Source organism: Polyodon spathula, chromosome 1 (genome assembly GCF_017654505.1).
Source record: "Polyodon spathula isolate WHYD16114869_AA chromosome 1, ASM1765450v1, whole genome shotgun sequence".
NCBI classification, from domain to species: Eukaryota; Metazoa; Chordata; class Actinopteri; order Acipenseriformes; family Polyodontidae; genus Polyodon; species Polyodon spathula.
The window spans coordinates 95,135,369-95,159,826 of record NC_054534.1 but is presented as its reverse complement, the minus strand read 5'-3'; positions in this window follow the sequence as shown (position 1 = coordinate 95,159,826).

Sequence of the window (24,458 nt, the reverse complement as noted above, 5' to 3'; positions counted from 1 at the left end):
CCGTCTGAATCTGGCGGTCTATAGCATGTTCCTATTATTATGCCCTTTGAATTTTTGTCCGTTATTCTGACCCATATTGATTCGGCTTTATTTTCTTTGTCCAGGTTTAACACTTGGATTCAAGACTGTTTCTTGTGTATAGCGCCACCCCTCCTCCTCTTCTGTCCTGCCTGTCTTTCCTATACAGTGTATACCCACAAATATTATATTCGTCCCCATCACTCTCAGACAACCAAGTTTCTGTAACACCTATCACATCATAGTTACTTGTTAGTGCAGTAGCTTCAAGTTCTAGAATTTTGTTTCTGATACTTCTAGCATTTAGATAAATACATTTAATGGTTGTCTTACCTGAGTTGTTGTTCTTGTTTTGATGCGGTCTCCCTTCTGTTTTTTTGTTGATTTCTCCCCCCTTCCTTTCTAGTTTAAATGCTTCTGAACCTGCTCGAGGATTTTTTCTCCAAGTAGACTGGTTCCCTTGTTATTTAAATGCAGTCCATCCCGTCTATACAGATAGTCCTCGTTGTAGAATGTGGTCCAATGATCAAGATAGGTGAAGCCTTCCCGTGTGCATCACGTCTTCAGCCATGCGTTTTGATTAATTATTTCCAGCTGTCCATATGGTCCTTTGCAAGGTGCCGGTAGTATACCAGAAAATACCACAGTTTTGGTTTTCTCTTTTAATTTCCTTCCTAGCTCTCTGAATTTGTTTTGCAGGGATTTTGGTCTGTCTCTTCCAATGTTGTTTGTACCGATGTGGACGACTACTACCGGGTCGTCTCCTGTTCGTTCTAGGAGCCTGTCCACGTTCTCAGTGATGTGCTTGACCGAGGCTCCCGGAAGGCAGCACACTGTTGTAGTAAGGGGGTCCAAACTGTGAATTGAACTGGCTGTGTTTCTCAATATGGAGTCCCCAACAGTCATGACCTCCCTTCTTGTTGCTGTCTGGTCACCACTGTCAATAGGGTCCTGGATGTTGTTCCTTTCATTCTCTTGTTGTTGGTTCTGCTCATCAAAATTCTGAAGTGACTCAAATTTGTGGTTGTTTTGATTTCTGGTGGTTGTGTTTGACGAAGTTTCTTTTTTCCCTGCTTCTGCCTACCTGAACCCAGCTGTTCTGACCTTCTATCTCTCTGGTGGCTTTCAGTCTGTTAGGGGTGATGCAGACTTCCATGAATTGTGGGTGTGCCAGTTTCTCAAAATCATGTTGCTGTCTCACTTCTTCCAGCTCCATTTCTAGCATACTTACTAGTTTATGCAAATCCTGGATCGCGCGGCACTTTATGCACACTTGGTTTAGCTCCGCTGGGTTTTCTCGGATTTCCCACATCAAGCAGGTGTCACAGATTACTGGCTTGAAGACCTTGTTGAGGTTTTTTTTTGAAGTTTAGTTTCTTCTGCAGCCGTCAACCTGCTTTCAAACTGCTTCTAAACTGCTCTGTACTTTTCCACGCCTGTACTTCTCCCACTCGCTGTCGCTGGGAAGACTGCCTCGTTTAACTGCGTGGTTCTGCTGTGCTGTTGACTCCTCCCCTTGCCCGTGTCTCAGAACGGCGCTGAATTTGAATCTTAGAATTTGTTATCAGAAAAACACACGCAGCTGTTTGACTTTGAGCTTCTGCTGTGTTTCCCCAATGTCCTGCGTTTTCTGATTAAAGCAATTCAAGATGCAATTTCTCTTTACTGCTTCTAAACTGCTCTGTACTTTTCCACGCCTGTACTTCTCCCACTCGCTGTCACTTCCACTCGCATACATTGAATTGTTTGTGGCCACTAAAGTCCCACTTTACAGCAATTAAACACAGTTTGCTCGTGCAAAACACTGATTTTGGCCGTAATATGGGTGTTTTGCAGGCGCAAATCACTTACATCAGCCCTTAAAGTGTACATAAGGAGCTTTTTATTTTATTGTGTTACATATTCCCATATGTTGCTACAACTGTTTATGTAATTAGTCATCAAGTAATAAAAATGCTGTGTTTTGAATATAAAAATCATACCAAGACAATTTAAGGGACCAGATGTCAATTCCCCTTAGTTTTGGACTGAAATAATAATACATTGTATACTGATTGTCTACGTACTCTTGATTTCGATTTCTAATAGATTACAAATAAGATAATACAAATAAAATAAAATTGCTTTTAGAGAGGAATCATGGCATAATACTAGACCAATTAAACCCTAACTGTGGTCCATTGATCATTCTTTCTTCTCTGGAGCAATAACCATACGGCAGGTTGCATCCAATACACATTGCCGTTAGATTATATCCACATTTAGCAGGACAGGGTGGTGAGCACTACGTTTTTTTGTCCAAAAATCTAACCTGCTTAGATTTATTTATTTTTGTTTGCAGGGCATTTTGCATTTTTCTCAGCGATTGCAATCAAGTGTGAAAGGTAGTATTCAATTCCATAGGTTAGACTTTTTACCCTAGAAAATGCAGTGAATAAACTCTATAGTGTGAACACCCCTTAACTGTTAAAATAAAACAATTCAATAACAAGCAAACCTCATTTTCAAGAGAAAGCTATTTTTTATACAACCATTTTGGCAAAACTAATTATGGATTACCAAAGGGTCCCTGAAATAACCCTTCAAGATTGTTTTCTTTCCATTAGGCTGCATTATGTTATTAATTAAGCATTGTTTGGACAACGTAAGATTCCTGTCCTTAAGATGTAAATAGTTCTTAATATCAGCTAATGCACATTTAAGTCTGGATTTGTAGTTTTCAGCTCAATGAAGCAAATAACTTTACATTTAAATAGGAATAATATTGTGATAGCTGTGTATGTATATGAAATTATTGTAGATTCTTGTGTGTTGTGTTCTTAGGGTTTTTTACATTCACAAATAAGTTAGGCTGACATGGGCAACAGTACTCTATTATCATGAATCAACTTGCTTAGGGCTTCTTTATTTGTATCAGTTTTTTATATATCACCTTATCAGGGGTAATTATGTTCGATTTGACAAGGAATATTGATGGAAGTGTTTCATCATAAAGTATATTGGTTCTTCCACAATAACTGTGTTTGACAGTTAAACATATTGGCATATAATCTGCAGCATTAAAAATATAGCCTAAGCAAAGATGACAACCATAGCATTTAGTCTACAATCAAGGTGCTACAAGGAGCTGATAGAGCAGGCTTTTTGTGTTGGTATGTCTTAAATAATTAAAATTCTTGAAACGCTTACACATACTTTCATCTTGCTAATTAAGTGTAAATAAACGGATAATTACTTTTCCTTTTAGTTTTATCTTAATTACAAACAGCATGTCTCAACAGACCAGTTGTTCTTTCCCAATAAATACTGACATTGGAACTGCATTCTTGAAATACACTATAAATGATGTACTCTCTATTTATTTGACTTCGTACTAGTATTGATTAATATACAGTACACCCCCGCTATGGCTGTAGAATATTAATTAGCAGTTAAACATTTAATCACAATTTTAAATGTGAGTCACTAGATTTCCATTACATGAGAGTAGATGTTGAACTTCATGTTGATTTGTGTTATGTTTGTTCCTTTAATAATGACAAACAGGGCGTAGGTTTATAACTTTTATTAACAAACGTAAACTAGCTAATCGAATACAACTCAGGATTACCATACCGAGCTCAGCTCCCCGGTCAGTAACATATCCATGTACGTCATTACCGCCCTGCCTATCGGGAACTGGAGTCCTTGTTATTAACACATAATAACACATCTTCCCCCTTTAAAAGAAACTACTTTTCTTTATAAATAAGGAAATTTTAAACAGAACACATTTGTTTCACATTTTCCTTTCTACTCCGTCTACCCCATCTTCAACGTATCTCTGTTTACACAAACATCCTTTTTTTTTTTTTTTTTTTTTTACAGTTGTCAAGTTGTTGTCTAACCACAGTCCCTATGCTATTGCAATTTAACAAGTTTCAATAAGTCTCTCACGTGGCTTTACAGTTCTTCGTGGTCTGCTATATATCTCAGCTGGTGTACTGGGTACAGCTGTCAGACCAAAGTCAGTTTGATTCAGGGAACTGTGATCAACCTGTTCACTGATGGTGGCTTTTGACCATTCTGGAGTGTTTTTTTGATGAGTATCAGCCTCTTGGTTTGATGTTTGATATCGAAGATCCACACGATTTCTCCTCAGAGCTGTTCCATGCTCTGTCTGGATCTCATAAGAACGAGATGTGATTTCTTGTTGCACGCATCCTTGCTGTGTCCAGGTTCCTGTGGAGTAGTCTCTGAGTCGTACTTGATCTCCAGGCCTCAGGTTGGGTAGCTGTTTTGCACTCTTGTCATATTGCTGTTTTTGTTTCTTCTTTTGTTGATCTTTAGCGTGTTTGACTTTGTGTGCTCCCTTAGGTGTCAGCAGGTCTTTGTGCATTGGAAGGTTGGTGCGTATGCGTCATCCCATCAACATCTGGGCTGGTGACAGGCCGTTCTGCAGTGGCGCTCTCCTGTATATCATGAGACTTCTCTGGAAGTCCTCCTTTCCATCATATGCCTTTTTCATCAGACCTTTTTGATTTTGACTGAGCTCTCCGCAAGACCGTTGGACCTTGGGTAGTTCGGGCTCGAGGTTGTGTGTTGGAATTCCCATTCCTTGGCGAAGGAAGCGAACTCACTGCTCGAGAACTGAGGACCATTTTCTGAAAACAGTTCAACAGGGACCCCATGTCTCACGAAGACTGTCTTCATGTAAGAGATGATTGCTTTACAAGATGTTGACTGCAGTGTCGCCACTTCTGGATAGTTAGAGTAGTAATCAGTGACTACAATGTGACTTTTTCCATTACAGTCAAATAGGTCAACTCTGGCTTTGAAGTAGGGTCTGTCGGGTACAGGATGAGACATAAGCGGCTCTGCTTGCTGTTTTGGTCTGTAGGTGAGACATATTTCACATGAAGCTGTGGTCTGGCTGATATCTTGGTTCATTCCTGGCCAGTACATAACTTCTCGTGCTCTGCGTTTGCATTTTTCCTCACCTAAATGTCCTTCATGTATCTTTTGTAGCATTTCCTTGGTAGTGCTGTCAGGATCACAAACTTGTTTCCCTTGAAGACGATGTCATTCACGATGGAGAGTTCTTCTCTGCACGTCCAATAGTTCTGGATTCTCCTTGTACAGTCATTCTTCTGTGCAGGCCATCCTTTCAGTATTCTCTCTTTGAGCTCTTTCATTGTCTCATCTGATTCTGTCTCTTGTCTGATCTGCTCAGTTCTCATGGCAGACACAGGAAGTGATGTCACAATCATGTTGACATAAGCTTGTATTTCTGCACTTTTCTTGTTATCTGTATCCTCATAGGACAATGTATCCTTCAATCGTTCAATGACTTGGCCATGTTGGACACCAACGGCTTATGGTCAGTTTCTACTTCAAAGGCTTGTCCGTAGACGTACTGGTGGAACCTTTCGCATGCATATGTGCTGGCTAGGAGTTCCTTCTCTATTTGAGCATATCTGGATTCTGCGCTCGTTAAGGCTCTCGACTCATAGGCAACAGGTTGCCAGGTCTCTTCGTGCCGTTGGAGTAGCACTGCACCTAGGCCGTACTGTGATGCGTCTGCAGAAATCCTGGTGCTCCTCTCTGGGTCATAGAACTTAAGCACCGGCTCCTCCATTATTGTATTTTTCAGGTTTTTGAAGCATTCTTCCTGCTGATGGGACCACATTCACTCAGTTTTCTGCTTGAGAAGACACCTGAGTGATGCTGACTGCATTGACAGTTGGAGTATGAACTTTGCCCGGTATGTCACCATCCCTAGAAACCGTCTAACATCATCTTTGTTCTGGGGACGTTCCATGTTCTCTATGGCTGATGTTTTCCTTGGGTCTGGCTTTACTCCTGCCTCGCAGAGGACATCTCACATGAGGGTAAGTGCTTTCATGCCAAACTCACATTTATCTTTGTTTAATTTTAAGCTTACTTTTTGTGTCAAGTCTAGTACTTGTCTCACTCGTGCGTCATGTTCATCTTGCGTTGACGTCCATATGATGATGTCATCCATCATGGTCTCTACTCCTGGTATATGCTCGAATAGCACATGAATTGTCTTGTGGTAGACCTCTGGGGCGAAAGAATCCTGCATGGTAGACAAAGAAATCGGTACCTGCCTTCGGTGTATTGAAGGTGCATAGCTTCAAACTTGCTTCTTCTAGTTTCATTTGCCAGAAGCCTGATGACGCGTCCAGCTTACTGAACCACTTGCCACCAGCAAACTGCGACATGATCTCTTCTCTTGTGGGCAACTTGAAGTGCTCTCACTTAATTGCTTTATTGAGATCCCTTGGGTCTGGACATATCCGCAGCTGTCCGTTTTTCTTGGCCACTATTACCAGCGAGCTCACCCAGTCTGTAGGTTCATCAAATTTCTTTATCACTTTCATCCTCTCCATTCGTGCGAGTTCCTCCTTAGGTTTTCCTCTCAGTGCAAAAGGAACTTTCCTGCAGGAATGGACAACTGGAGTCACACTCTCATCCACGTGTATTTTGTGTTCACCAGGTAAACATCCAAGTCCCTTAAAAACATTCAGGAGTGAGTTTTGGTCGTTTTCAGTCTGTGATGTTACTACAAACACTCTCTTTACCAGGTTTAGCCTTTCAAATGTTCTGAGTCTTAGGATTGGCTTTACGCTCTTCTTCACGATCAGTAGCTGTGTCTTGATCTTTTGTCCCCTGTGTTTGAAGGTTACCATGCAGCCTCCTTTGACTGGTACATTTTCTTCGGTATAGCCAGTCACTTTCACTTTCACAGGGTGAATTTTGCTCTTTGTTTTTAGTGTCTTGTAGTCATCAGTGAATAATAGGTTTACCTGGGCTCCAGTATCAAGCTTAAATGATATTATAGTCTCATTTACAGTCAATGGCACAATCCATTCAGCTTTATAATCATTGCAACTCTGCACAGAATCAACAAAGAATTCTTCTGGCTCTTCATTGACTGTGTGGACCTTTTTCTTTGCAGCCTCAGCTCTGCAGCATTTTGAGAAAGGGTTCCTTTTCCTGCAGTTGTTACATGATTTGCCGAATGCTGGACATGACTTGGGTTTGTGACTGCCTCCACATCTGCCACAGTTGTTCTCTGGTATTTTCTGTCTCTCTTGCTTTTGTTTTGTAGAGCGTTTTTTGTGCTGCTCCTCTCTCTTTAATGCATGCACGGCTGTCTCATCCCTGCGCAGCTCCTTAGCTTGTGTACAGGTGGTCTCTGCTGCTCTACATATGTTCACTGTCTTTTCCAGTGTCAAATCTTGCTCACGTAGTAATCTCTCCCTAAGTCCATTATCAGGTATTCCACAGACTATTCTGTCTTTGATGAGAGAGTCTTTTAAATTTCCAAAATCACATGTTTTACTCAGTGTGTGTAGCTCAGCTAAATACTGATCAAAACTTATTCCCTGTTTCTGATCACAGGAGAAAAACTTGTATCTCTCAAACATGATGTTCTGGCTTGGTAAGAAGTACTCCTCAAACTTAGCCATGAGCACATTCAAAGTTAAATTTGCTTCGTCAAATTGAAAGCTATTATAAATGTCCGAAGCATCTTCCCCTATGACATGCAGAAAAATGGACGCTTTCAGTTTTTCACCGTTTCCCCCAGCTCCACTTGCAGCTAGATATATACTGAATCTCTGCTTGAAACGTTTCCAGTTATCAGCAAGATTGCCAATCAACTGCATAGGTGTGGGCGGGATTAACTTATCCATGACGGGAAACACTCCTGGTACAAGAATTTCTCTTACTTGGTTTGATTGCTGATCATCGGCAACAGTATTCTCTCCTACTTGGGTAAGTTGCCCCTCAGTTTCACTTTCACTGGTATTGCCTGTTGTTTCGCTCATCTGTGTTAGCTAGCGTTTTCTCTCCACTACTCACGCTTCCCTTTCAGCCTCGTGTAGCAGCTGTTTACTTTCGTTTTCACTCGCGGCGCCTGTGGCATTTTACTGAGTCTTTTCTTTGTTTGTTCCGTCTATGCTCGCCAACATACCACTCTGACACCATGTTATGTTTGTTCCTTTAATAATGACAAACAGGGCGTAGGTTTATAACCTTTATTAACAAACTTAAACTAGCTAATCGGGTACAACTCAGGATCACCATACCGAGCTCAGCTCCCAGGTTAGTAACATAGCCATGTACGTCATTACCGCCCTGCCTATCGGGAACTGCAGTTCTTGTTATTAACACATAACAACACAATTTGAACTTGGCTCTCGCCAAGATAAGCACCAACTAAGATGTAGCTTTGCAGTAAACTAGTGTGATCCATCTGCATCTCCATCCATTTGCGCTGTTTTCCATCTGATGATATAGATATCCTTCTGTCTGGTGTTGATTGCTGAAGTGTAATGCTGGCTCCAGGGATCAGCTCATTTTGCCTCCCCAGCGCATCAGCACACACAACCCAGTGTGGTCTCCCCAGCGCATCAGCATGACAACCGTCTGGATTGAGCTAAGTTTGATGACATAGAAGCAGTTCTCCAGATGTATGCAAACAATGTAAATTATAGAACATGTCCTATTTTAAAACATCAAAGAAGATAGCTGATATAATAATAATAATAATAATAATAATAATAATAATAATAATAATAATAATAATAATAATAATAATAAAAGTGATAAAATTAGGACGTTTTCTGTATTCAGTTTTTGTTGAGTACGGTGGTAAAGATAGAACACTTTGAGATAATGACTTATACTTTGATTTGCTGGCATAACTTTAATTATCCATTTCATAAAATATAAAACAAAAACAAAAAAAATGACAAAGCTGCCACTGCCACACTGACAGTACCTATTTTCTTTAGGCAAAATGGTCTTGGCCTTGACATTTTCAAGTTTACTTTCCAGCCACATTTGTTTCACATCTCAGAAACTGTGTGAGGTGAGGAATACATATTTGTACTTTGTATAAATACATTAGACAAAATGTGCCAGTGATTTAAAAATTGACCTATGGCCTAATGTGATAGCTACATTATCAGTCATGCAACAAACCCCCCTTCCTCACTCAACTCCCCCATGCTCTCTCTACTTCCTTGCTCGTTTCTCTCACCCTGACTCACGCAAGCCCCATCGCACAAGCCGTGGCACTGCGGCAGGATTCCATGGCTAGCCCCTCTCTATCTCTGTTCCCACGGCTAGACTCATCTATGAGCCTAAACCCACCTCCCTCTACTACTCCCTTCCTGCAGCTTTCACTCTGCACCTCCTGACTTTCTCTCAAACTCCTCCCGACTCTCTCAAACCTTTCTCGCGCGGCCGATGCTTATACCTCCCCCTGCTGCTCCTGCCTACTCTACCGACTAACCAACCGGATCTACCCCTGCTCCTTTCCCTATTCTGAGTGACGTGGTGGAACCTTGAACAATACATGTAACATGTACATAGCACAAGACAGACAAGACAAACAAACCGGACAACATACCAGTCCAGCAGACACAGAACAGTGCCCAAGTCGCTACAATACTAATCAATGTGTAACTTACTGTCACTTCCTTCTATGGCATTGTGACAGGGTCTTCCTCGGGTCACACGTGTGGGTAGCCGCTGTTCAAGCATACAGAGAGACAGAGGTGGTGTTGAAATGCCGGCACAGGTGCGCAGGATTTATTAAAAAAAAAAAACAGAAAACGAAAGTAAAATAAAGGCGGTGACATTACCAGCGATGGTAATGCACAGAGGACAAATACAGCAAACTGTACAAAAAGTGCAAAATAAAAAACAATACCACAAACTATAGCTCAAAAGGTGCCATGAAAACGGCAGGCCTTGCAGCAGCCCCGAGCTATCTCCCGCGGATGTTTTTAAACTGACGGACACTCGGTCGAGACCCGCCCACCTGTTGATTGAGAACCAGTACAGCTAATCACTTGCTGCCCTTCCCTCAACCAAGCATAGCAGGCGGCAAGTCTCAATCAAGCGCCCGTCTGTAAACAATAATACAATCAAACTAATCAAGTCCCAAAACGACACAAAATAAACCCATTCCCACATATAAACCACACCAACACTAATTTACCACTGTGAAGGGCAATCGCACTACCACAGGCATATTTTGTCTTTGTAGTTTTAAAATTAAACTGAAATAGGTGGATATTGATATATTGCAGTTCAGTAGCTAATAAATATTACTTTCAAGTAAGGTACAGTATACCTGGTGTTCCACATTTCCGGTTTATTCCAAATTTTACTGAAAAATTATAGGATTTTTTTTTTAACTGAACCTCGGTTTTTACTGATTTATACCAGATTTTTTGTCTACTACTCAATATATTCACGGTACTATTTATCTAGGATATAAAACATTTTGATTAAAATGCTATTGTATTTTGGCTCCAACATTAATAAGCAGCCTTACATTGCATCCTAGGATACAGCAGGTATGTTTACATGACAGAGGATCAAATGACGTTCAAATGTCGCACATTGGTTCTCTGTTCACAAACACATTATCATCAGATTTTGTTGGTCATTCAAAGTTTGATTATTGTGACAATTGCTGGACGTAGTAACTAGCTTGATATAAATAAACAAATAAATAAATACATAAATAAATTGAAATACTTATGTAGCGGGTGGGACCGAATGTACATACACCTGTCGGCAGTTGAGCACTAATTATTGCAGATCAATTAATTATCTTAATTAAAAGCCACTTGCCTTGACTGTACCGGACAAGCTTTCCTTCCGGGTCTGTATGTTTTGCTAGATGATTGCAGTCATGACAGAGCATGTGTTTTTTCTGTTTGAATTCCCCCCGCTACTAGAATTGGGTAAGAAAATTTTTTCACATTTTGTTGTGTCAGTGCCTCAGAGTTTCATGCATTTAAATGATGATTTTTTCACTTATCTACACACCACACTCCACACTGTTTAGGGGAAAAAAAAAAGTTTTTATTGAGTAAAAATATATATATTAAAAATACAAAACTGAAAGATCAGAATTGGATAAGTCTCCACCCCCCCTGAGTTAATACTTGGTGGAAGCACCTTTGGCAGCAATTACAGCTGTGAGTCTGTTGGGATAGGTCTTTACCAACTTTGCACACCTAGACTTGGCAATATTTGACCATTCTTCTCTACAAAACTGTTCAAGCTCTGTCAAGTTCCTTGGGGAGTGTTGATGGACAGCAATCTTCAAGTCATGCCACAAATTTTTGATTGGATTTAGGTCGGGGCTCTGACTGGGCCACTCAAGGACATTTACCTTTTTGTTCCTTAGCCACTCCAGTGTAGCTTTGGCTGTGTGCTTTGGGTTGTTGTCATGCTGAAAGGTGAACTTCTGTCCCAGTTTCAGCTTTCTTGCAGAGGGCAGCAGGTTTTCCTCAAGGACTTCTCTGTACTTTGCTCCATTCATTTTCCCTTCTATCTTGGCATGTGCCCCAGTCCCTGCCGATGCAAAACATCCCCATAACATGATGCTGCCACAACCATGCTTCACAGTAGGGATGGTATTATAAGAACATAAGAACATAAGAAAGTTTACAAACGAGAGGAGGCCATTCGGCCCATCTTGCTCGTTTGGTTGTTAGTAGCTTATTGATCCCAAAATCTCATTAAGCAGCTTCTTGAAGGATCCCAGGGTGTCAGCTTCAACAACATTACTGGGGAGTTGATTCCAGACCCTCACAATTCTCTGTGTAAAAAAGTGTCTCCTATTTTCTGTTCTGAATGCCCCTTTTTCTAAACTCCATTTGTGACCCCTGGTCCTTGTTTCATTTTTCAGGCTGAAAAAGTCCCTTGGGTCGACACTGTCAATACCTTTTAGAATTTTAAATGCTTGAATTAGGTCGCCACGTAGTCTTCTTTGTTCAAGACTGAACAGATTCAATTCTTTTAGCCTGTCTGCATATGACATGCCTTTTAAGCCCGGAATAATTCTGGTCGCTCTTCTTTGCACTCTTTCTAGAGCAGCAATATCTTTTTTATAGCGAGGTGACCAGAACTGAACACAATATTCAAGATGAGGTCTTACTAGTGCATTGTACAGTTTTAACATTACTTCCCTTGATTTAAATTCAACACTTTTCACAATGTATCCGAGCATCTTGTTAGCCTTTTTTATAGCTTCCCCACATTGTCTAGATGAAGACATTTCTGAGTCAACAAAAACTCCTAGGTCTTTTTCATAGATTCCTTCTCCAATTTCAATATCTCCCATATGATATTTATAATGTACATTTTTATTTCCTGCGTGCAGTACCTTACACTTTTCTCTATTAAATGTCATTTGCCATGTGTCTGCCCAGTTCTGAATCTTGTCTAGATCATTTTGAATGACCTTTGCTGCTGCAACAGTGTTTGCCACTCCTCCTACTTTTGTGTCGTCTGCAAATTTAACAAGTTTGCTTACTATACCAGAATCTAAATCATTAATGTAGATTAGGAATAGCAGAGGACCTAATATTGATCCCTGTGGTACACCACTGGTTACCTCACTCCATTCTGAGGTTTTTCCTCTATAAATACTTTCTGATTTCTAGATGTTAATCATTCCCTAATCCATGTACATGTGTTTCCTTGAATCCCAACTGCGTTCAGTTTGAGAATTAATCTTTTGTGCGGGACTTTGTCAAAAGCTTTCTGGAAATCTAAATAAACCATGTCATATGCTTTGCAATTATCCATTATCGATGTTGCATCCTCAAAAAAATCAAGCAAGTTAGTTAGGCACGATCTCCCTTTCCTAAAACCATGTTGACTGTCTCCCAGTACCCTGTTACCATATAGGTAATTTTCCATTTTGGATCTTATTATAGTTTCCATAAGTTTGCATATAATAGAAGTCAGGCTTACTGGTCTGTAGTTACCTGGTTGAGTTTTGTTTCCCTTTTTGTGGATCGGTATTACGTTTGCAATTTTCCAGTCTGTCGGTACCACCCCTGTGTCAAGAGACTGCTGCATGATCTTGGTTAGCGGTTTGTAAATTACTTCTTTCATTTCTTTGAGTACTACTGGGAGGATCTCATCCGGCCCAGGGGATTTGTTTATTTTAAGAGCTCCTAGTCCCTTTAACACTTCTGCCTCAGTTATGCTAAAGTTATTTAAAACTGGATAGGAACTGGATGACATGTGGGGCATGTTGTCAGTATCTTCCTTTGTAAAAACTTGTGAAAAGTAATCATTTATTATATTTGCTATTTTTTTTTCTTCATCTACGATTTTGCCATTTGTATCTCTTAAACATTTAATCTCCTCTTTGAATGTTCTCTTGCTGTTGTAATATTGGAAAAACATTTTGGAATTGGTTTTAGCTCCCTTAGCAATGTTTATTTCTATTTCTCTCTTGGCCTTTCTAACTTCCTTTTTGACTTGCGTTTGCAGTTCTGTGTACTCTTTCTGCGTACTTTCTTTTTGGTCCTTTTTTAATGCTCTGTAAAGTGCCTTTTTTCGCTGAATATTTTTTTTAATTGATCTATTAAACCATTTTGGCAATTTAGTTTTACATTTAGATTTGTCTACTTTAGGGATATAATTGTTTTGCGCCTCTAGTACTACATTTTTGAAGAACAACCATCCTTCTTCTGTGGGTGTTTTCTCTATTTTACTCCAATCTACTTCTGTTAGTCTCTGTTTCATACCTTCATAGTTTGCTTTTCTAAAATTGTAAACCTTAGCTTTAGTCTTTACTTTTGGGGATTTAAAAAACACTTCAAATGAGACCATGTTGTGGTCTGAGTTTGCCAGTGGTTCTCTGACCTCTGTTTTAGTTATTCTATCTTCGTTATTTGAAAAGACTAAATCAAGGCATGCCTCCCCTCTAGTGGGTGCCTTCACAAATTGTGTTAGGAAGCAGTCATTTGTCATTTCCACCATTTCTATTTCATCCTTCGCGCTACCCACCGGGTTTTCCCATTTTATTTGGGGGAAGTTGAAATCCCCCATTAGTATGGCTTCTCCTTTGCTACACACATTTCTAATGTCATTGTATAACAGATTATTTTGCTCACCGTCTGAATCTGGCGGTCTATAGCATGCTCCTATTATTATGCCTTTTGAATTTTTGTCCGTTATTCTGACCCATATTGATTCGGTTTTATTTTCTTTGTTCAGGTTTAACACCTGGGCTTCAAGACTGTTTCTTATGTATAGCGCTACCCCTCCTCCTCTTCTGTCCTGCCTGTCTTTCCTATACAGTGTATACCCACAAATATTAAATTCGTCCCCATCACTCTCAGACAACCACGTTTCTGTAACACCTATCACATCATAGTTACCTGTTAGTGCAGTAGCTTCAAGTTCTAGAATTTTGTTTCTGATACTTCTAGCATTTAGATAAATACATTTAATGGTTGTCTTACCTGAGTTGTTGTTCTTGTTTTGATGCGGTCTCCCTTCTGTTTTTTTGTTGATTTCTCCCACCTTCCTTTCTAGTTTAAATGCTTCCGAACCTTCTCGAGGATCTTTTCTCCGAGTATATGGGTGATGTGTTGGGTTTGCACCAAACATAATGCTTTGCATTTAGGCAAAAAGTTCAATTTTATTTTTGTCAGACCACAAAACTTTTTGCCACATGGCTACAGAATCTCCTGAGTTTTTTTACATACTTCAAACAGGATTCAAGGTGGACTTTCTTGAGTAATGGCTTCTTTATTGCCACCCTACCATACAGGCCAGATTTGTAGAGTGCTTGGGATATTGTTGTCATATACACACTTTGACCAGTATTGGCCATAAGAGCCTGTAGCTCTTGTAAAGTTGCCATTGGCCTATTGGTAGCCTCTCTAATCAGTCTCCTTCTTGCTCGGTCATCAGTTTGGAGGGATGGTCTGATCTAGGTAGAGTCTGATCCAGTTAGTTAAACAACTTTGTATTATTGTTTCCAATTGATAAAGTGCACTGTAATGATACTTTGAAATAAAATGTTAGTATTCAATAGAGCTGCGCTTTGGTGAAGAGACAAGTAAAATCATGTCTCTGACAGGACACTGTAATGAAATCTCAATTCGCAAAGCAAACAGCCGCGTGTGTTTTTCTGACAGCTGAAACTCGGAGCAGCTGATTCAAATTCAGCGCCGTTTTGAGACACGGGCGAGGGGAGGAGCCGACAGCACAGCAGAACAACGCAGTTAAACGAGGCAGTCTTCCCAGCGACAGCGAGTGGAAGCGACAGCGAGTGGGAGAAGTCGTGGAAAAGTACAGAGCAGTTTAGAAGCAGAAAGGAGAAATTGCATCTTGAATTGCTTTAATCAGAAAACAGAGGACATTGGGGAAACACAGCAGCAGCTCAAAGTCAAACAGCCGCGTGTGTTTTTCTGATAACAAACAAGCTGAAACTCGGAGCAGCTGATTCAAATTCAGCGCCGTTTTGAGACACGGGCGAGGGGAGGAGCCAACAGCACAGCAGAACAACGCAGTTAAACGAGGCAGTCTTCCCAGCGACAGCGAGTGGAAGCGACAGCGAGCGGGAGAAGTACAGGCGTGGAAAAGTACAGAGCAGTTTCGAAGCAGTTTGAAAGCAGGTTGACGGCTGCAGAAGAAACTAAACTTCAAAAAAAAAAAACCTCAACATGGTCTTCAAGCCTGTAATCTGTGACACCTGCTTGATGTGGGAAATCCGAGAAAACCCAGCGGAGCTAAACCAAGTGTGCGTAAAGTGCCGCGCGATCCAGGATTTGCATAAACTAGTAAGTATGCTAGAAATGGAGCTGGAAGAAGTGAGACAGCAACAGGATCTTGAGGAACTGGCACACCCACAATTCATGGAAGTCTGCATCACCCCTAACAAACTGAAAGCCACCAGGGAGATGGAAGGTAAGAACGGCTGGGTTCAGGCAGGCAGAAGCAGGGAAAAAAAGAAACTTCGTCAAACACAACCAACAGAAATCAAAACAACCAACAGATTTGAGTCACTTCAGAATTTTGATGAGCAGAACCAACAACAAGAGAATGAAAGGAACAACATCCAGGACCCCATTGACAGTGGTGACCAGACAGCAAAAAGAAGGGAGGTCATGATTGTTGGGGACTCCATATTGAGAAACACAGCAAGTTCAATTCGCAGTTTGGACCCCCTTACTACAACAGTGTGCTGCCTTCCGGGAGCCTCGGTCAAGCACATCACTGAAAACATGGACAGGCTCCTAGAACGAACAGGAGACGACCCGGTAGTAGTCGTCCACATCGGTACAAACAACATTGGAAGAGACAGACCAAAATCCCTGCAAAACAAATTCAGAGAGCTAGGAAGGAAATTAAAAGAGAAAACCAAAACTGTGGTATTTTCTGGTATACTACCCGCACCTTGCAAAGGACCATATGGACAGCTGGAAATAATTAATCAAAATGCATGGCTGAAGACGTGGTGCACACGGGAAGGCTTCACCTATCTTGATCATTGGACCACATTCTACAACGAGGACTATCTGTATAGACGGGATGGACTGCATTTAAATAACAAGGGAACTAGTCTACTCGGAGAAAAGATCCTCGAGCAGGTTCGGAAGCATTTAAACTAGAAAGGAAGGGGGGAGAAATCAACAAAAAAACAGAAGGGAGACCGCATCAAAACAAGAACAACAACTCAGGTAAGACAACCATTAAATGTATTTATCTAAATGCTAGAAGTATCAGAAACAAAATTCTAGAACTTGAAGCTACTGCACTAACAGGTAACTATGATGTGATAGGTGTTTTGGTTGTCTGAGAGTGATGGGGACGAATATAATATTTGTGGGTATACACTGTATAGGAAAGACAGGCAGGACAGAAGAGGAGGAGGGGTAGCGCTATACATAAGAAACAGTCTTGAAGCCCAGGTGTTAAACCTGGACAAAGAAAATAAAGCCGAATCAATATGGGTCAGAATAACAGACAAAAATTCAAAGGGCATAATAATAGGAGCATGCTATAGACCGCCAGATTCAGACGGTGAGCACAATAATCTGTTATACAATGACATTAGAAATGTGTGTAGCAAAGGAGAAGCCATACTAATGGGGGATTTCAACTTCCCCCAAATAAAATGGGAAAACCCGGTGGGTAGCGCGAAGGATGAAATAGAAATGGTGGAAATGACAAATGACTGCTTCCTAACACAATTTGTGAAGGCACCCACTAGAGGGGAGGCATGCCTTGATTTAGTCTTTTCAAATAACGAAGATAGAATAACTAAAACAGAGGTCAGAGAACCACTGGCAAACTCAGACCACAACATGGTCTCATTTGAAGTGTTTTTTAAATCCCCAAAAGTAAAGACTAAAGTTAAGGTTTACAATTTTAGAAAAGCAAACTATGAAGGCATGAAACAAAGACTAACAGAAGTAGATTGGAGTAAAATAGAGAAAACACCCACAGAAGAAGGATGGTTGTTCTTCAAAAATGTAGTACTAGAGGCGCAAAACAATTACATCCCTAAAGTAGACAAATCTAAATGTAAAACTAAATTGCCAAAATGGTTTAATAGATCAATTAAAAAAAATATTCAGCGAAAAAAGGCACTTTACAGAGCATTAAAAAAGGACCAAAAAGAAAGTACGCAGAAAGAGTACACAGAACTGCAAACGCAAGTCAAAAAGGAAGTTAGAAAGGCCAAGAGAGAAATAGAAATGAACATTGCTAAGGGAGCTAAAACCAATTCCAAAATGTTTTTCCAATATTACAACAGCAAGAGAACATTCAAAGAGGAGATTAAATGTTTAAGAGATACAAATGGCAAAATCGTAGAGGAAGAAAAAAAAAAATAGCAAATATGTTAAATGATTACTTTTCACAAGTTTTTACAAAGGAAGATACTGACAACATGCCCCACATGTCATCCAGTTCCTATCCAGTTTTAAATAACTTTAGCAGAAGTGTTAAAGGGACTAGGAGCTCTTAAAATAAACAAATCCCCTGGGCCGGATGAGATCCTCCCAGTAGTACTCAAAGAAATGAAAGAAGTAATTTACAAACCGCTAACCAAGATCATGCAGCAGTCTCTTGACACAGGGGTGGTACCGACAGACTGGAAAATTGCAAACGTAATACCGATCCACAAAAAGGGAAACAAAACTGAACCAGGTAACTACAGACCAGTAAGCCTGACTTCTATTATATGCAAACTTATGGAAACTATAATAAGATCCAAAATGGAAAATTACCTATATGGTAACAGGGTACTGGGAGACAGTCAACATGGTTTTAGGAAAGGGAGATCGTGCCTAACTAACTTGCTTGATTTTTTTGAGGATGCAACATCGATAATGGATAATTGCAAAGCATATGACATGGTTTATTTAGATTTCCAGAAAGCTTTTGACAAAGTCCCGCACAAAAGATTAATTCTCAAACTGAACGCAGTTGGGATTCAAGGAAACACATGTACATGGATTAGGGAGTGGTTAACATGTAGAAAACAGAAAGTACTGATTAGAGGAAAAACCTCAGAATGGAGTGTGGTAACCAGCGGTGTACCACAGGGATCAGTATTAGGTCCTCTGCTATTCCTAATCTACATTAATGATTTAGATTCTGGTATAGTAAGCAAACTTGTTAAATTTGCAGACGACACAAAAGTAGGAGGAGTGGCAAACACTGTTGCAGCAGCAAAGGTCATTCAAAATGATCTAGACAAGATTCAGAACTGGGCAGACACATGGCAAATGACATTTAATAGAGAAAAGTGTAAGGTACTGCACGCAGGAAATAAAAATGTACATTATAAATATCATATGGGAGATATTGAAATTGGAGAAGGAATCTATGAAAAAGACCTAGGAGTTTTTGTTGACTCAGAAATGTCTTCATCTAGACAATGTGGGGAAGCTATAAAAAAGGCTAACAAGATGCTCGGATACATTGTGAAAAGTGTTGAATTTAAATCAAGGGAAGTAATGTTAAAACTGTACAATGCACTTGTAAGACCTCATCTTGAATATTGTGTGCAGTTCTGGTCACCTCGCTATAAAAAAGATATTGCTGCTCTAGAAAGAGTGCAAAGAAGAGCGACCAGAATTATTCCGGGCTTAAAAGGCATGTCATATGCAGACAGGCTAAAAGAATTGAATCTGTTCAGTCTTGAACAAAGAAGACTACGTGGCGACCTAATTCAAGCATTCAAAATTCTAAAAGGTATTGACAGTGTCGACCCAAGGGACTTTTTCAGCCTGAAAAAAGAAACAAGGACCAGGGGTCACAAATGGAGTTTAGAAAAAGGGGCATTCAGAACAGAAAATAGGAGACACTTTTTTACACAGAGAATTGTGAGGGTCTGGAATCAACTCCCCAGTAATGTTGTTGAAGCTGACACCCTGGGATCCTTCAAGAAGCTGCTTGATGAGATTTTGGGATCAATAAGCTACTAACAACCAAACGAGCAAGATGGGCCGAATGGCCTCCTCTCGTTTGTAAACTTTCTTATGTTCTTATGTTCTTAATGAACTAAAATCTCAATTCGCAGCCACTGGACAGCAACTCAACAGGGAAGACACGATTGGTCCACAATTCTGTCATTGGCTGGATCCAAACAACACCCTCCCTCAAAATCAGCCAGTCAAACTCCCAACCCTGTTTCAGTTCTTTCTGCACCAGCCCCAACAAGAAGTTTCAAGTCAGACTAAAACTGCACAGACTATTCATCAATTGTACATGTCCAGATCTTATAATAAGAAAGAGTAAGACCCCAATAAATAAATCGTTAGCAATAATAATAATAATAATAATAATAATAATAATAATAATAATAATAATGTTTTCTCTACGTGCATGTCGTTTTTCTATTCTAATTATGTTAGAGACTATTTTCTTCAGCAGTGTGTTACCTGGCGAAATATCAGAAGTTCAAGGTAAATATAGGTTTTAAAGTTTTTTTTTAAAAGAGAAAATAAAGAAATAAATCATTTTCTAATAGCGATAGAGCCTTCTCGATGCGGGCTCAACTGTGTGGTAGATGACCTTAACTTTCGTTAGCGCCCTCATCTACGGCTCGGGACGCATAACTCCAGTCGCGGATCGATAGGCTCTATCGCTTAAGTAGAACACGTATATTAGTCGTTTGTGTTTGATTATCGTATATTATGCCTTTTAACTCTTGTTTTATTTTGATAGGTTTCACTGATATTTTGTTTTTCTCTTTGGTTTTGTTTAATTTGTATTTTCATTTAGGATTCCATGGCGCTCTTGTGGCTGCAGACGTGGGGACATTGTGGAACTGTAGTACTGTATTATCTCCTTGTGTGTGTCTTTTTACTAGAGTGTAAGACCTTCCCATCTAGTGGACACGAGCAGTATTGCAATTGCCTGCCTACAGAAATAATTGCATGCTGACTTAATGGGCCTCCTTGGTGTTCATGAATTTGGAAGGACTTGCATGGGGATCCAAACCTTGTATTCCTGGGATTTAACTTACTCCAATAAATTTAATAGTATAATTTAATATTCTGATATTGGTGCAACGGCACGCCTGGTAAATCTAAGAGGTGGCTTAGTCTAACTTTATTGTCCAACGGTAATAAGTCGTCCCTGCCACACTTAAACAAATATAATATTTTGAGTGGATGAGGAATGGAGAGAACATAAATTAGTTTATGAATATTCAAAAGAAAACAATGTTTCGAAGGATACAAATAACAGAAGTAGGTCAGATGATGTAGAGGATGCATAGCGCTGCAAATACTGCTGCATTGAGGTACATGTTCGTGCTGACAATGAAAGAACATACTGAAAGAAAGTGACGTATTAAACTAGAAAAGTGAACGAGAGACAAGCAACCCATTTATTCAGCTTTTAAAGTGCTTTAATAAAAGAGCACACGATGATTGCTAGTGGGTTTGTTCGAGCTCTGTGCTTTGTTGGACAGCCACTGTATTGCAGAGAGGTGTGTATTAGTGACTGTGTGACAGTACTGTCCATCAGATTAAACATTGCCTAACACAGACAATCTTAATCGAAAACATTTGACAGAATTATGCTTTAGTTTGTAAACTTATAAAATGCATTGATGGAAATGTCCAGTGTGATTTGACACTTCAAAACTGGCTTCAAGAAAAAGATAGATTGAATAGTCTCTCCCTATTTTAATATTTCTAAAATAAACATAGAAAAATTCCTTGGAAGTTTTTTTAAAGATAAAAACCAAACATGCGGAAAACTAAATATAACTCAGGTAAAAATATTTATTTTTTACAGGTAGTCTATAGAAATGTGAACAAGTTTAGAGTGCCCCAAGCAGTCTCTCAGCAGCTTCACCATCCTATTATGTTCAGAATTTAGGTACATCTGTTATGTTTTGGGAATTATATAGACCTGATGCAATTTCAAACTAATTTAAACAGCCTTAAATTGATAAACTATTTTCATTTGCAAAGGTTTTATTCTTTTATGCTCTTTTAGTCCAGGAGCTGTAATAAAACTTATTTGACTGCCAACCTGGGAGCTCCTCATTTTGGAGTGTCTTTACCAGTGAAATGCTGTTGCAATACTGACAGTAAAAATTAGAGCTCTGACTTTGTGTGTGTGTGTGTGTGTGTGTGTGTGTGTGTGTGTGTCTATATATTATATATATATATATATATATATATATATATATATATATATATATATATATATATATATATATATATAGTTTTTTTTTGTTTATAAATATCTCCAGACAGGTGCAGCCATTTCCAGAGATAATAATGCAAATATAAGTTCTGTAGGTTCTGTTTTCTGTGTATAAGTTCATGACCCCAACTGTGGAAAAGTAATACAATATTATACAGAAAATGAAAAGAATGCATTTTTTTTTTTTAAGTATAGGTATAAAATACAACAGAAACGCTTTCAATTTAAATGCTGAAGTGCAGGATTGGATCGTTAGTTTGATACCTTTCAAGTTATATAATTTGTTTATCAATTGCACATTGTATTAAATTATTACAATATCCTTGTAGTCTACCTAATAGAACAAAATCTGTCTAATATATATATATATATATATATATATATATATATATATTTTTTATATATAATATATATATATATATATATATTTTTTTTTTTGCATAACATATGGGACACATACTTAGGCAGATCATTGGATACAACCAATTAAAAACACAAACATGCATGAAACTATTTTGTCTACTTACAAGACCATAGTATTTCCCCATCACCCTCCACCAAAGCCACACATTTTGCACAAGCTTATCTATTTAAACCAAACTTCAGTAATTACTGCTGTTTAAATAGCCCTTTACCCGCACGGCATTGCTGACCCTATAAAAAAAAGCTATTTTCAGCTAGAAATATATTTTAAATTTTAAATTTCAACATAGACAGGAAATAAGGGAAGTGTATATCTAGGCCATGATAATACCAGTCCTGTTTTCTATTTAGTAATCTGATGTTGATTTTTTTTTTTTCAATGGTCACCATTTGTTTCTCCTATCTTTCCATTTTTACTCGTAGGCAAACAACATATAACAGGAAGCCATGATTTGTCTGGAAGTTACTTATTGGTATGTTCAGCAACTCAGATCAAGATCCTAAGGTAAGAGAAGGCTAAAATGTTAGGCTTAGAATCAGTCTAACTTTTTATACAACTGGCTAACTTGTATTAGTGACCAGATTAAGACCGATCTAGCTGTTTAGACATTTTTTTTTAAGTTCTAAAGAGAAATGCAACTCCTGGTAGTTCTTCAAAATGTAGTTTAGGCATTTCAAAAATAAACAGAATGTAACTGACTGGTAACTCACTGCATTGCGGTAGCAGTTACCATACTTACTGTAATACTGAGGCCGTTCTCTATGGCAAGACAACAGAAAGGTATGGTTGTTATCCAACATTTTTCTTTCTCTAGCTATGCTAAACCAGTTATTCTGATAATACAGTAAATATTGTATTACAAGTGATGTACCTTGGGCGAAATCAAAATGATATCTTTACAGTAGTACTGTCTCAGCTGGAAAACCTCCAAAATATCACAGGAAATAAAATAATGGGGTGATGGTGTTTTCATTATCTTTCCCTCTGTGGTATAATGACATCAAATTGTACAGCAAAAAGCACCTTTGGAGCCGACGCTGACCTTCATTTCTCTGTTGAAGGCACACTCGTAAATCCATTTATGTGGCTTTATGGTTGATTGAATAACAAATCACTATGTCAGCTGTAGCATTCTTTTAGACAAACAATTTGTGCACAGGTGTTGTCTATGTTTGTATCACAGCTAGGGACTGTAAAAAAAAAAAGTAATAAAAATAGAAAAATGCTTACTTTAAAATATATATATATATATATATAATATATAATTATATATATCATATATATATATAATATATATAAGTGTTATATAAATATAAGTGGTCATATTAAATAAGCTTTTTAATTTCGGGTGATGCATAATTCACACACCCTAGTCTATAAAAGCCGCTATATAAAAATACAATTATTATTATTTTTTTTTTTTTAAAGGGGCACTGCTTCCAACCTGTTTTGCAGTGCATTTACAAAAATGTGATTCTGACAAACATTGTTTGGTTTTCAAGTCTCTCTAAAGGGTAAACAAATCTAGTTTTTAAGGATGTCTAAAGGCTGGATTCTCTTATATGAATGTATTCTTTGCAAAGCAGTCTGGCTTGACACCAGGACAATAGGCAGTATAGAGGTCTAGACACAGATTGTGGGTACAAACACCGAGCACATTTATTTTAGAAATCAAATGCTTCAGACCATACCAAGCCTATTTCCACATTTCCATACAGTGCATGTCACAGACAGGTACTTCTGTTAGTTAGCCCACATTACTCGAAATACATCCGAGACACATCTACACATATCTCCGCCCTCCTCACACCAGAACTACATTCGTTACTCAAAGGTACACAAACCAATTAGTAATGTATCATTACAAGCTTTGCACATATGTACAAACATGTATATATTTTGTTAAGTGTATTCCTAAACCCCCACAATTAATATCATAAAACTACCACAGATTGTTAACTCAAGCAGAAGTTTGGAGACATAGATGGAAACCCTCCAGACTGCAAATGCTGTTTTTGCAATGCTCTCATGATACCTTTATCCATCAATTGATCACTTAGGGCTGGGAGTTTTCAAGTTTTTCCAGTTTGTTTTTTCATAAATCAAGATTTTTATAAAATTGTAGTTTTCTGTATTTAAAAGCTCTGTATATCAAAGCATGTCGTGGATCAGAGACTTCCATTCCCAGATCCTGTTCACTATGAAAAGATGCAGCTGGAAAGGAGGGAGCTCATTTGCACAGAACTAGCATTCAATTTGCTTGTTACTGAGCAACAGAGACTGGGCTGTTGGAATCATCCGTTAATAAATAGTATCATTTTGTTCCAAGCGTTCATGGAGCTCTGAGCTGCAGACAATAAAATCTTGAAAATGTGATTCATTTTGTTTAAAAACCATAATGCAAAGATTTCACGTGCAATAAACTGTATACAGAAGCAAGACAAGAACAAACACATAGTTAACACAGATGTTCAAAGGGTTCATCTAGGGAAAT